Source organism: Durio zibethinus, chromosome 22 (genome assembly GCF_047325235.1).
Source record: "Durio zibethinus cultivar Kanyao isolate XHJ-2024 chromosome 22, ASM4732523v1, whole genome shotgun sequence".
Lineage (NCBI taxonomy): Eukaryota > Viridiplantae > Streptophyta > Magnoliopsida > Malvales > Malvaceae > Durio > Durio zibethinus.
This window is the reverse complement of record NC_143183.1, coordinates 17323070-17333542: the sequence shown is the minus strand read 5'-3', so window position 1 is coordinate 17333542 and position 10473 is coordinate 17323070. Positions and strand designations below refer to the sequence as shown.

The following is a 10473-nucleotide window of genomic DNA, read 5'->3' as shown; positions in this document are numbered from 1 at the left end:
CTTCCCCAGTGGAGTTGCCAAACTGTTATAACAATTTTGTATCCACCCAACGAATTTGGAAATGAAATAAAAATAATGGAGTTGCCACCAATCTTTTTTAGGTAGGTGCACTTGGCCACCTATTAAAACATATCCTTTTAATGAAATCATAAAATTAATTAAAATTTATTAAAAGGATAATTTAAGGGTCGACGTAACAGTCTGATTTCAAAAGTTAGTTACGTGTGGGGAAAGATTAGCACCCCCATAACACCCGTTTAAAACGGTACGAATTAATTACATGTCATCTATTAATTTTGATAAAAACAGTCTTATTTTCGATGTTTGGAAAATAATTTCCTTGGTTTCCTTTGTTTATTGAAATTTTGATTTTTGATTTTATTATTGTTTCATATTTATTGTTCAAATTTTATTTGAAAAAAATAAATTAGAACCCTTTTATTGAAATAATTCTTAAAATGTTCTAGTACGTTGGTAACATTAGAAGAACTCCTTCTCACCTAGATATTTCTTTGGTATCACTTTTTGAAATACCTTATAATCTCATCATCGGAGGCTTGAATTTGCTTTTCGTAAAATATTTATTAAGCATGCAACACAAGATGCTGATATGTTGATGCATGTATTTTATTCTCTTTTTTAAAAATTTTATTGATTTTTATTTTTATTTAAATTTTTGAAAAAAAAGAATTGTTATTATATTGAAGTTTTTTTATAAATATTTCAATACACTTGTAATATTTAAAAAAAAAACCTTCTCACCTAGGGATTTCGTAAAGCATCACTACTTGAAATACTTTTAGAATCCCATCATTGGTAAAATTTCCTTTTTCTACATTTATATTATTATTATTATTAATTTATTAGTAAAAGAAAATTTTTTATTGTGCTGAAAATTTTTTATAAATACTCCAATACACTGGTAGTATTTAAAAAAAAACTTCTCACCTAGAGATTTCGTAAGTATCACTACTTGGAGTACCTTTAAATCTCATCGTCAGATAAAAATTCCTTTCCTTACATTTTTATTATTTTTATTTAATTATAACTTTTTTACCAATTATTTTATAAGGTTTATTCCAAATTTTAACAAAATTGTCAAAAAATTTAATTATATATTTCATTATTTATTTTTATTTATTTCAACAAAAATTTATTCTAACAGATATAAATATTTTAATATGCATAAATATTAGTAATAAAATTTAAAATAACAAAAATAATATACAAAAAATTTCCAAAAATTTTAAAAAAGTTTTTTTACCTGAACTGAATAGGTCAACGGTCCAGTCAATGCAAGTTCAGTCGGTTCAGTGGTTTGGCATCGAACTGGTTTGGTCTGAGCCAATTCAATTGGATGAGCCAAAAGTCAAATGAAGAAGCGAGTCGTGAGTCAGGTGCATGGACCCTGGGTCAGTCACCGGTTGATGCACAGAACCTTAAGGGCTAAAACGACATCGTTTTGGTCTTTATTACAACAGCGTCATTTTGGCTCTTGCAGTTTCTAAAAAAGGCCTAAAATTTTTTTCGATCATTTTTTCCTTCTCCCAAAAAAAAAAAAAACTCTCTCCTTCTTTTCTTTTAGACACATCGAGGGCTGGTGGCCATTAGTCATGACAACCGCCATGCTCCTTGCCGTCGGTGAACTCCGACCATCGTGTCAGTCGCCAAGAAATCCCAAAAAACACCAAAATGCTCCCCACAGCCTCCAAAGTCTAGATCTGAGCCTGGTTTTACGAAAGAAGACTCAAAACGATGTAAATCTGGCCTGAAAGTTTTGGTCAAAATTTTTTTTTATGTTTTTATTTTTTTTGTTTTTTTTTATATGCTAGGGTTAGGTTCCCCTACCTCAGAGATTGTGGTTTTTTATTCCTTTTTCTTATAGAAAGCTTTTTTTTTTTATTTTGAAATTTTTTGGCAGGGTTTACTTTTGATCCATGGCTCCCTTTTTTGTATAGACAATGAGCTCTATTTATAGAGCTTTCTGGGATTCAAATCCCAAATTTTCAATCGGCCCAGACTTTAGGTGGTCAAATTCACGCTGCTAGGTTAGGCAAAGTGTTAGGCGATTGCTGACAGCTAGCTGTGGTGGTGTTTTTGAACTTTCAAGGAGGGTGCATTTAATGCATTCATATTTTAGTCAAACCGATTAGAATAGGAAAAAAAAAGAAGAAGGAAAAAGAAAGAAAGAAAGAAAAAAAATAAAAAAATAAAAATATATAATAATAATAATAATACAAAATAGTGTTTACACACGATCATCCTTGTTAGTTTCGAATTCCATTTTTTTGACTTTAATGAGATCTCTAACCTTGTATTTCAGTGCAGGACAGTTCTCTATTGAGTGACCTTGATTTCCATTATGGTAATCACATTTTGCATTTGGATCGTACCATTTTGGGTAAGAGGGTTGAAGGCGTTCTAGATGCATAGGTTCCAAAAACTGATTTTGGATAAGTTAGGGTAACAATTCTATATAAGATATAGGAATGGGTCAAAAGTGATTCTTTTTTTGGTATTTCTTAGGGCTTTCAGACCATTACTTGGATTGGATCTTTGTTCTAATTTGCTAGATGCAACGGAATGGTTGTATGTATAGTTGGGTGTCTAAAAAGATGGCTAAAAATAGGGTGGATAAGTTGATTGTTGTAGTGGTTGATAGGGTTAACAAGGATAAGGAATGGATGTAACATTGTTTATGTGAGGGTAATGGGTTTGGTACACTGGTATAAGGTATGGAATGAAACCTCTGAACTGTTGCCCCACGTAGTTCACTGCTTAGGCTTCATTTTCTTTCTTTTAAAAAGCTCTGCCTTTCTTTGTTTTGCTTGTTTCTCCTGTATTGAACTTGCCATTCTTTATGGCATTTTCAATAATTTCACCTAATATCACCATATCTCTAAAGTTTTTTATTGCACTGCCTATCAATCTTTCATAGTATGATGCTTTTAGAGTATTCACTAATAGAATTGTTGTCTCTTTTTCAGTGAGGGTAGGTTGTACTTGTGGTACCATATCTGTCCATCTCTGTGCATACTCTTTGAAGCTTTCTGTTATTTTTTTTTCATGTTTTGTAGAGATAGATAATCTGAAGCTAGATCTATGACATGCCAGTATTATGTAATGATTGCCCTTGTGAGCTCTTGCCAGGAATGAATACAAGTCTTGTCTAGTTGAACATACCATCTGGCTGCAGATCCTGTAAAGCTATCTTGAAATACATACATCAACAGATTCTCGCCACAAGCATATGCCGTCTTCTTGTGATAATACATGGTGACATGAGTCATTGGGCATTTTGTGCCATCATATTTTTCAAACTAAGAGACCTTGAATTTAGGTGGAATGGCCATGTCTGAAACTAAACAAAGCTCAGTTACATTCGTGGAGCCATAAAAATCTATTCCCTCTATGGCCCTAAGTCATTCTTCTAATAATTTCATCTTTTGTTGAGCACTGATATCTTTCACTTTATCAGATGTCTTCATCCCTAGCTTTTCTCTCTCCTTAAAATCATTTGAGTTTGGAATCAAGATTGGCTCGAATGGTTTTTTTACCATGACAAGATTAGTAAAATTTTAAAATTATCCTGGAATAGGTGTGAACGTCATTCCTGGATAAGGATAAACATATCCTTTAGGAGTAGGAATTTGAATTCTGACTCCTTAAGAAGGTTGAGTTAGTCACGGCTCAAACCCTAGAGGGTATATAGGATCCACCATGTCTGACGATTATTTTTGGAGGCTAGGATTTGCTTCCATTGCTTTTCCCTTGTTAAGTTTTTTGAGCATATCCATTATTATACTAAGATCCCCTCTTAGTTTTTATTAAGCTTTCTCGATTCTCTCAAATTGACTAGCCTATTCTTGTTGCATGATTCTTGTTTGAGCTCTGGTGCTATATATTGGCGAATGGGTTGAATTAAAGTTTTTTTAGTGGGCAAGCTATTCTTGAACCTTTATTATCAAAAATTTTTTTAAATGAAAATCAGAATGCCATATGTTGAAAATTTTATATTGCATTTTTTATTTTTTTTAATTTTTTTTAAATGGTGCACATGATGCATGATGCAAGTGGGAGATATTTGCTCTTGGAAAAATTTTAGCACTAGAAATTCTCATTAATTTCATACAATTTTTGTTACATTAGATTTGAGCAAATCTGTAGTTCTATAAGATCCATGAAGACTTCTCGAGAGAAAAATGTCCTACAGCAAATACCTTGATGTAAAACTATATGATATTATTAATGTAAAAAAAAAAAAACAAAACAGAATTGAGTTAGTGTGAGGATGTCATTTGAAAAAAAATATTTTTTTGTGTTTTGAGGTTTTTTTTGTGTTTTGTTTTGTTTTGTATTACACACAACTTTTATTTTTATACATTTTGGACTTAGGTATTTTTTACAACAGAGTGGGCAAGGCTCTACCTAAGATTACATGCTTGGTTTGGGTTGACATGCATCTAAAGGTTCTCAAATTGTTCCTTACTATTATCCACGTTGGTCTAGTAAGGCACATAGATCCTCACCCATTACAGGCTATGAACGAAAAAAGTTCAATTTGAGTAGAAGTGTTTCGCTTGCTATTGCGAAAGTTATCACCTCTCGAGGGCATAGGTACTTTACTTCCTCCTATAAATAATGGAGGTCACGTATAGAGCTCATGTACGAGATGCATCCTATCATTGTGTGTGCATATGTTTCCTAATTTATTGAGAATAATACATTTGAAAAAAGACAATAAAAGAAATGCGAATGAAAAATTATTTTTACTTTTTATTTTTTGGTTTGTTTTAGATTTTTTTGGCTTTTTTTATTGAAAGTAAAAAGAATCTATGAATTAAAAATTAAATATCGATTAAGACTGTTTAATTCAAAATTCGAGGATAACATATAGTTAATTTTGGCCTACCTCTCGAAAACAAATGGTATCCCAAGTGGAGTCGTCAAGCTGTCATAACGGTTTTGAAGCCGTAGTCGAATTTGAAAATGAAAATAAAAAAATGTAGTCGCCACAAATCCTTTTTGGCTAGGTGTAATTGGCCACCTATTAAAATTTATCCTTTTAATAATATTTTAAATTAATTAAAATTTATTAAAAAGATAATTTTATGGTCTACGAAACAGTCTAGGTTCAGGAGTCGATTACATGTGGGGAAGGATTAGCACCCCCACAGCGCTCGTTTAAAAATGGTACCACTTAACTACATGTTATCCTTCAATTTTGATAAAAAATAGTTTTATTTTTGTTGTTTGAAAAATAATTTTCTTGATTTTTCATTTATTGGAAATTATTTTTTAAAATTTTATTTAGTGCTCAAATTTTATTCGAGAAAATAAATTAGAATCTTTTTTATCGAAATAATTCTTGAAATATTCTAGTACGTTGGTAACATTGAAAGAACTCTTTCTCACCTAGAGATTTCTTAGGCATCGCTTCTCGGAATACCTTAAAATCTCATCTTTGGAGGCTCGAACTTACCTTTCATAAAAACTATGTTATGCATGTAATGCAAGATGCTAATATATTAATGCACACATTTTATTTATTTTCTTAGAAATTTTATTGATATTTTTTGCTGAATTATTGTTTTTGTCGAAGAAAAGAGAAAATTTTATCATATTGAAGTTTTTTTATAAATATTCCAATACACTGATAATATTTAAAAAACTTCTCACCTAGGGATTTAATGAAGTATCACTACTTGGAATACTTTTAGAATCCCGTCATCGAATAAAATTTTCTTTTTACCCAATTTTTTATCACTTTATTATTTTTAAAAAATTAGTTTATTTTTATTTTTATTTTGTAGCAAAAAAAGAAAATTTTATTGTATTGAAAACTTTTTATAAATACTCCAATACACTAGTAGTATTTAAAAAATTTTCTAACCTAGAGATTTCATAGGTATCACTACTCAGAGTACCTTTGAATCTCATCGTCGGATAAAAATTTTCTTTTCTTATTTTTTATTATTTTTGTATTATTTTATAAGATTTATTTTAAAAATAACAAAATTATCACAATTTTTTACTATATTTTTCATTATTTACTTTTATTAATTATTATTATAAAACAAAAAAAATTTATTCTAGCAAATCTAAACATTTTAACATGCATAAATATTAATAACAAATTTTAAAATAACAAAAATAATATTTTAAAAAAATAAAAAAAAATTCACCTGAATCGGACCTGTCAACGATCCGATCAATATCGGTCCGATTGGTTTGGTGGTTTGATTGGGTTCAGTGGTTTCGAGGTCAGTCTGGTTCAGTTTGGACTGATTCAGTTGAACCGGTCGGAACCAAAGGTCAAGCGGGTTGCCGTATCGGGTGTACGGACCCCAGGTTGAGTCACAGGCTGATGTGCGGATTTGGGTGCTCAAAACGACATCATTTTGACGATTATTGAAATAGCGTCGTTTTGGTTTTTCTCAGTTTCTATAAAAATCCAAATTTTTTTAGCTCATTTCTTCTGACTCTTTCTCTCTCTACCCTCCCATCTCTTAGACTCTCTTTCGAAACATAATCGATCGGTAGCTGTCCGTCGTGTCAGCCGCCATTGATGATCGTCGATTGATGGTTGAAAATTTTCAAAATCTCCCAAAAAATTACCATTTGCCCCTTGAGCCCAAATTTGGGCCTAGTTTCACCCAAATCCCAATGAAATGCCTTAGATCGAACCTTAACAGTTTGGTCGAACCTCTCTTTTTTTTTGTTGATCTTGCTTGGCGCTGGGTTCTTCGTCGATTTGGCGAGGACTATAATTTTTGTTTGCATGGTTTTTTTTTTTGCAAAAAGAATTTTTTTTCCTTTTTTGACTCTAGAAACTTTTTTTTTATCTGTCAAAAAAATATTTTGTTTGGCAGGGATTCCCTTCTCCCTTGTTCCGACACGGAGCTCTATTTATAAAGCTCGACCATGCCCTGTGCCTGGGTGAGTGACACAGGGCTTGGCAAAGGGGGGTGCCGTACACCAACCCCCTCTCTGTTTTGTCCAATCTTCTCAGGCACAAGGCCTAGCATGTGACATAAGGCCATGGCAGGGGTAGGTAGTGCCAGTGGTGTCATGCATGACACCAGGCACCCTTACCTCTTTTGTTCCTTTTTCTTTTATTTTTTATCCCTTGTTTTTTTGTTTTTGTATTTTTTTAAATAAATAAATAAAATAAAATAAAGGCTCTGGGCTTAAAAAGATAAAATTGGGCCTCGGATCCAATCAGAATCGGGCCTTAAGCCCGATTGAATTGAAATTGGACCCTGAAGCCTAATTGAAATGAAATCGAGGTTCGGCCCAAAAACTTGATATATCTGATAAATTTTAAACCGAAACATAATAAAAAAATTTGGACAAATTTAGTGTTTATATCTATTAAAATTAATAATTAAAAAAATATAAAATTAAAAAAATTTTACATTGCGTAAGTGATGCTAGACACTTATAGTTAATCATTTTAATTTAAAAATTTTTAAAAATATGAACTCTTACACTAATATATATTTGTAAGATAAAGTAGATACTTAATTTGTTGTTAAAAAATAAAGACAATTCGGGCTCAATCCTTCAAATCTGGACTGTCCATCCAAGATCACAAGATTTGGTCTGTGAAATAATAAATTGCTTACTAATGGGCACTTACATGTGAACTGCGTTGCCCATTTGCTGAACAAATGAGGACGATATGATGTAGACCTGAAACTACCCTCTAGTATGACGACAAACATTGATTTCAAGCACTAGAGCGCATCACAACGCAATCTAATTTTTCAAAATTTGTCCGGGACTTCAATCCATCGAGGCTATCTCCTTCATTGATTTGCATGGTTTCTCGGGTTTGCATGGTTTCTTCTTAAGAGAGTTACTAAAGCAAAAGAAAGTTAAATTATATGGTTTGCATGGTTTCTCCAATTTTGATTATTATTTTTAATAAATTATAAAACAATAATTAAAATTGTAAAAAATAAGATTTGTAAAATTTTGACTTTCAAAATTTTAATTCAATATATTATTTCTACAAAAATACCAAAGTCGGATTCATTTAACAATAAATTGAAAAAAAAAAAAAAAGACCAAAGAAATGAGATAGAGACTAATACAAAATGTAATGATAAAGAGGATAAGAAAAACAGACAGCCGAGCCCACATTTCATAAAGATGATTCTGCCCATCCAATCTACATATCCAAGCGGCCTACTGCCTAATTAAACAACAATATTCCCCTTGTACAAAATAAAAGCAGCAAAAGAAGAAAAAGAAAAGCAACAGCAACACAAGCATACTTAATCAGTACTAATCCTTTCATTATCTTTTATGTTCTGCTGCTGACCCAATTTGCCATTCTACCTACATCCCAAAAAAGAAAAATTATAAGAAACAATTTTCCAAATTCTCATTCTATTAAAGTTCTCTAAAATACTAAAAGTTTTTCTTTGTTATAGTATGCATGAATAGCTCACCCGTGCACCGAAGCAGGGGGAGAACATGCGCCTTTGCTAATTGGAATAGTGGAGCCGCAAGAAGGCCCAATTGGCGGAATAGGAACCTTGTCAAGTGGCACACCAGCGGCTACCACTGGCTTTCCATTTAGTGTTCTTGCTGATGCCATCATTGGAGCCAAAAATCCACTCAAAATCATCAGAATGATCATGATCATAACTTGAGCAATCTTAACAAATTTTCTGTCCTCCATTTTGAGAAAGAGAGAAGTTATTAATTTAGAGAACAAATTTACTTCTTATACGGATGATCGTCCAAAAAGAACTTTCGAAACTTGCCTAGCTCAACCACAAGTTGTTGTATTTATAGGCAGGGAGATACCCATATTCGTGGCATAGAAGAATCTGACTAACGTGGACGATTTACTAGTGTAGTATTTGTTTTGCTTCTGTTATCATACTACTCATCATTTACAATTCGTAAAATCCAAAACAACTAGCGAAAAACTTTTTTTTTTTTGCTGCCGATTATACGTACGTCAACTTCAAAAATCGAATTGAATACGGAACGTATACTTATAGCAAAAATATTTCATTCAAAATTCACAAAGTTTTCTGTTAAACATTCAATAAAAACATTTATTTTTTAAGTCAAATAAATTTTATTAAGCAACCAAATTGTTATAAAGTTAAAACTAACAATAACAACAACAAAAAAATTTCAAAAAAAGATGCATAAAATGCATGAAACACAAAAATCTTTCAATAACAAAAGTTCTTTAAAACTGACAAAGATGAAGATAGTAAACAAAGAAAGTCACCCCACCAAACATCAATCATCAGTGTTCTAAAAGCAACCTCTAGAGTATGTGCAAGAAGCCTTAACCAAAATTGCTAAATCATCTAGAAGAAATCTTTGTATGGGGCACTGTCAACAAAACCATGCCCTATCCATAAAAAAAAAAAAAAGTATCCAGACATGATTCTTTTTCTGCCTACTTTTTCTGAGTCGAAAGAATCGAAAGTTGTCGGGTGAATGTGTGATGTGTGATGATCTTAACTTTCGTCGCCTCTTCGCTTCGATCGGTCACAAGCAACAAGAGGTCAGGGTCAATTTCGAGTCATCGCAAAATGATTACGCCTTATGGGGATTTGGAGAAATGCTCTACGCATCAAAGAATGGTTCAAGACTGATCCTAACGAACAAATACACGATATGAGCTCCGAATTTTCGGGTAATCACAACAATGAAATGGAGTACTTTTTAGTATAATTACCATTTTTTGAGATTTTTAACCAAAACAATCAATATTATTCAATACTAAATATAGTACAAAAATTTACTTATAAATATATTATATTTTAGTATAATAAAAATACGACCAATACTAAAATAAAATTATCAACATTGGTTCTAGTACCTTGAATTTAATTTGTATAAACCACAAACATAAGCTCCCCTCCACCTCTTCCCAAGCCCTTCTCAGAGAAGGGCTTGATGAAAAACTAACGAAAACATATAAATTAAGCTCAATAATGCTGCATCCAAAGAAGCAAAGTTAATTAATATATATGGTTTTGCATGCTATATAAATTTGCAAAAAGATTATTAGAAACTTAAGTACGTTTTTTAAAAGGTAAAAAAAAAATTTAATAATCATCAAATTTTTATTATTTTGTTGTAATTAATTAAACTATTAAATATTTACTTTTATCAATTGAATCTTTATTAAATCAATTTACATCCAATCAAGGCTCCACCGATAAATTGAGATTATTATATAATATACCTGTACAAACAAGAATAAAGAAGTTTTTAGATTGAGAGAGATAAAGGGAGCTAGCCTTGAATAAAGATGTTTTGTTGGTGCCATTTTTGGCTGGTGGGCGGTGCCTGATTCGTACTGGCGTACGCAACTATCAGGTAAACCACTATACTTTCGCACGATTTTGATTGCGTTTAATTAGGAAAAGCTAAGGTCGACAAACTTTTATTTTTCATTCTTTATGAGACAAAAGTTTGTTTAGTTATCAT

At 31.6% G+C, this 10473-nt stretch overlaps 1 long non-coding RNA gene across 1 annotated transcript; it reads right to left on the bottom strand.

Annotated features, from left to right (window-relative positions):
• Nucleotides 1-8122: 8122 nt before the first annotated feature.
• LOC149512648 (uncharacterized) lies at nucleotides 8123-8737 on the bottom strand. The gene is made up of 2 exons (XR_016332110.1): nucleotides 8460-8737; nucleotides 8123-8346 (listed from the first exon to the last, which is right to left on the bottom strand). It is a non-coding gene; the product is annotated as an uncharacterized LOC149512648 (long non-coding RNA).
• Nucleotides 8738-10473: the final 1736 nt, after the last annotated feature.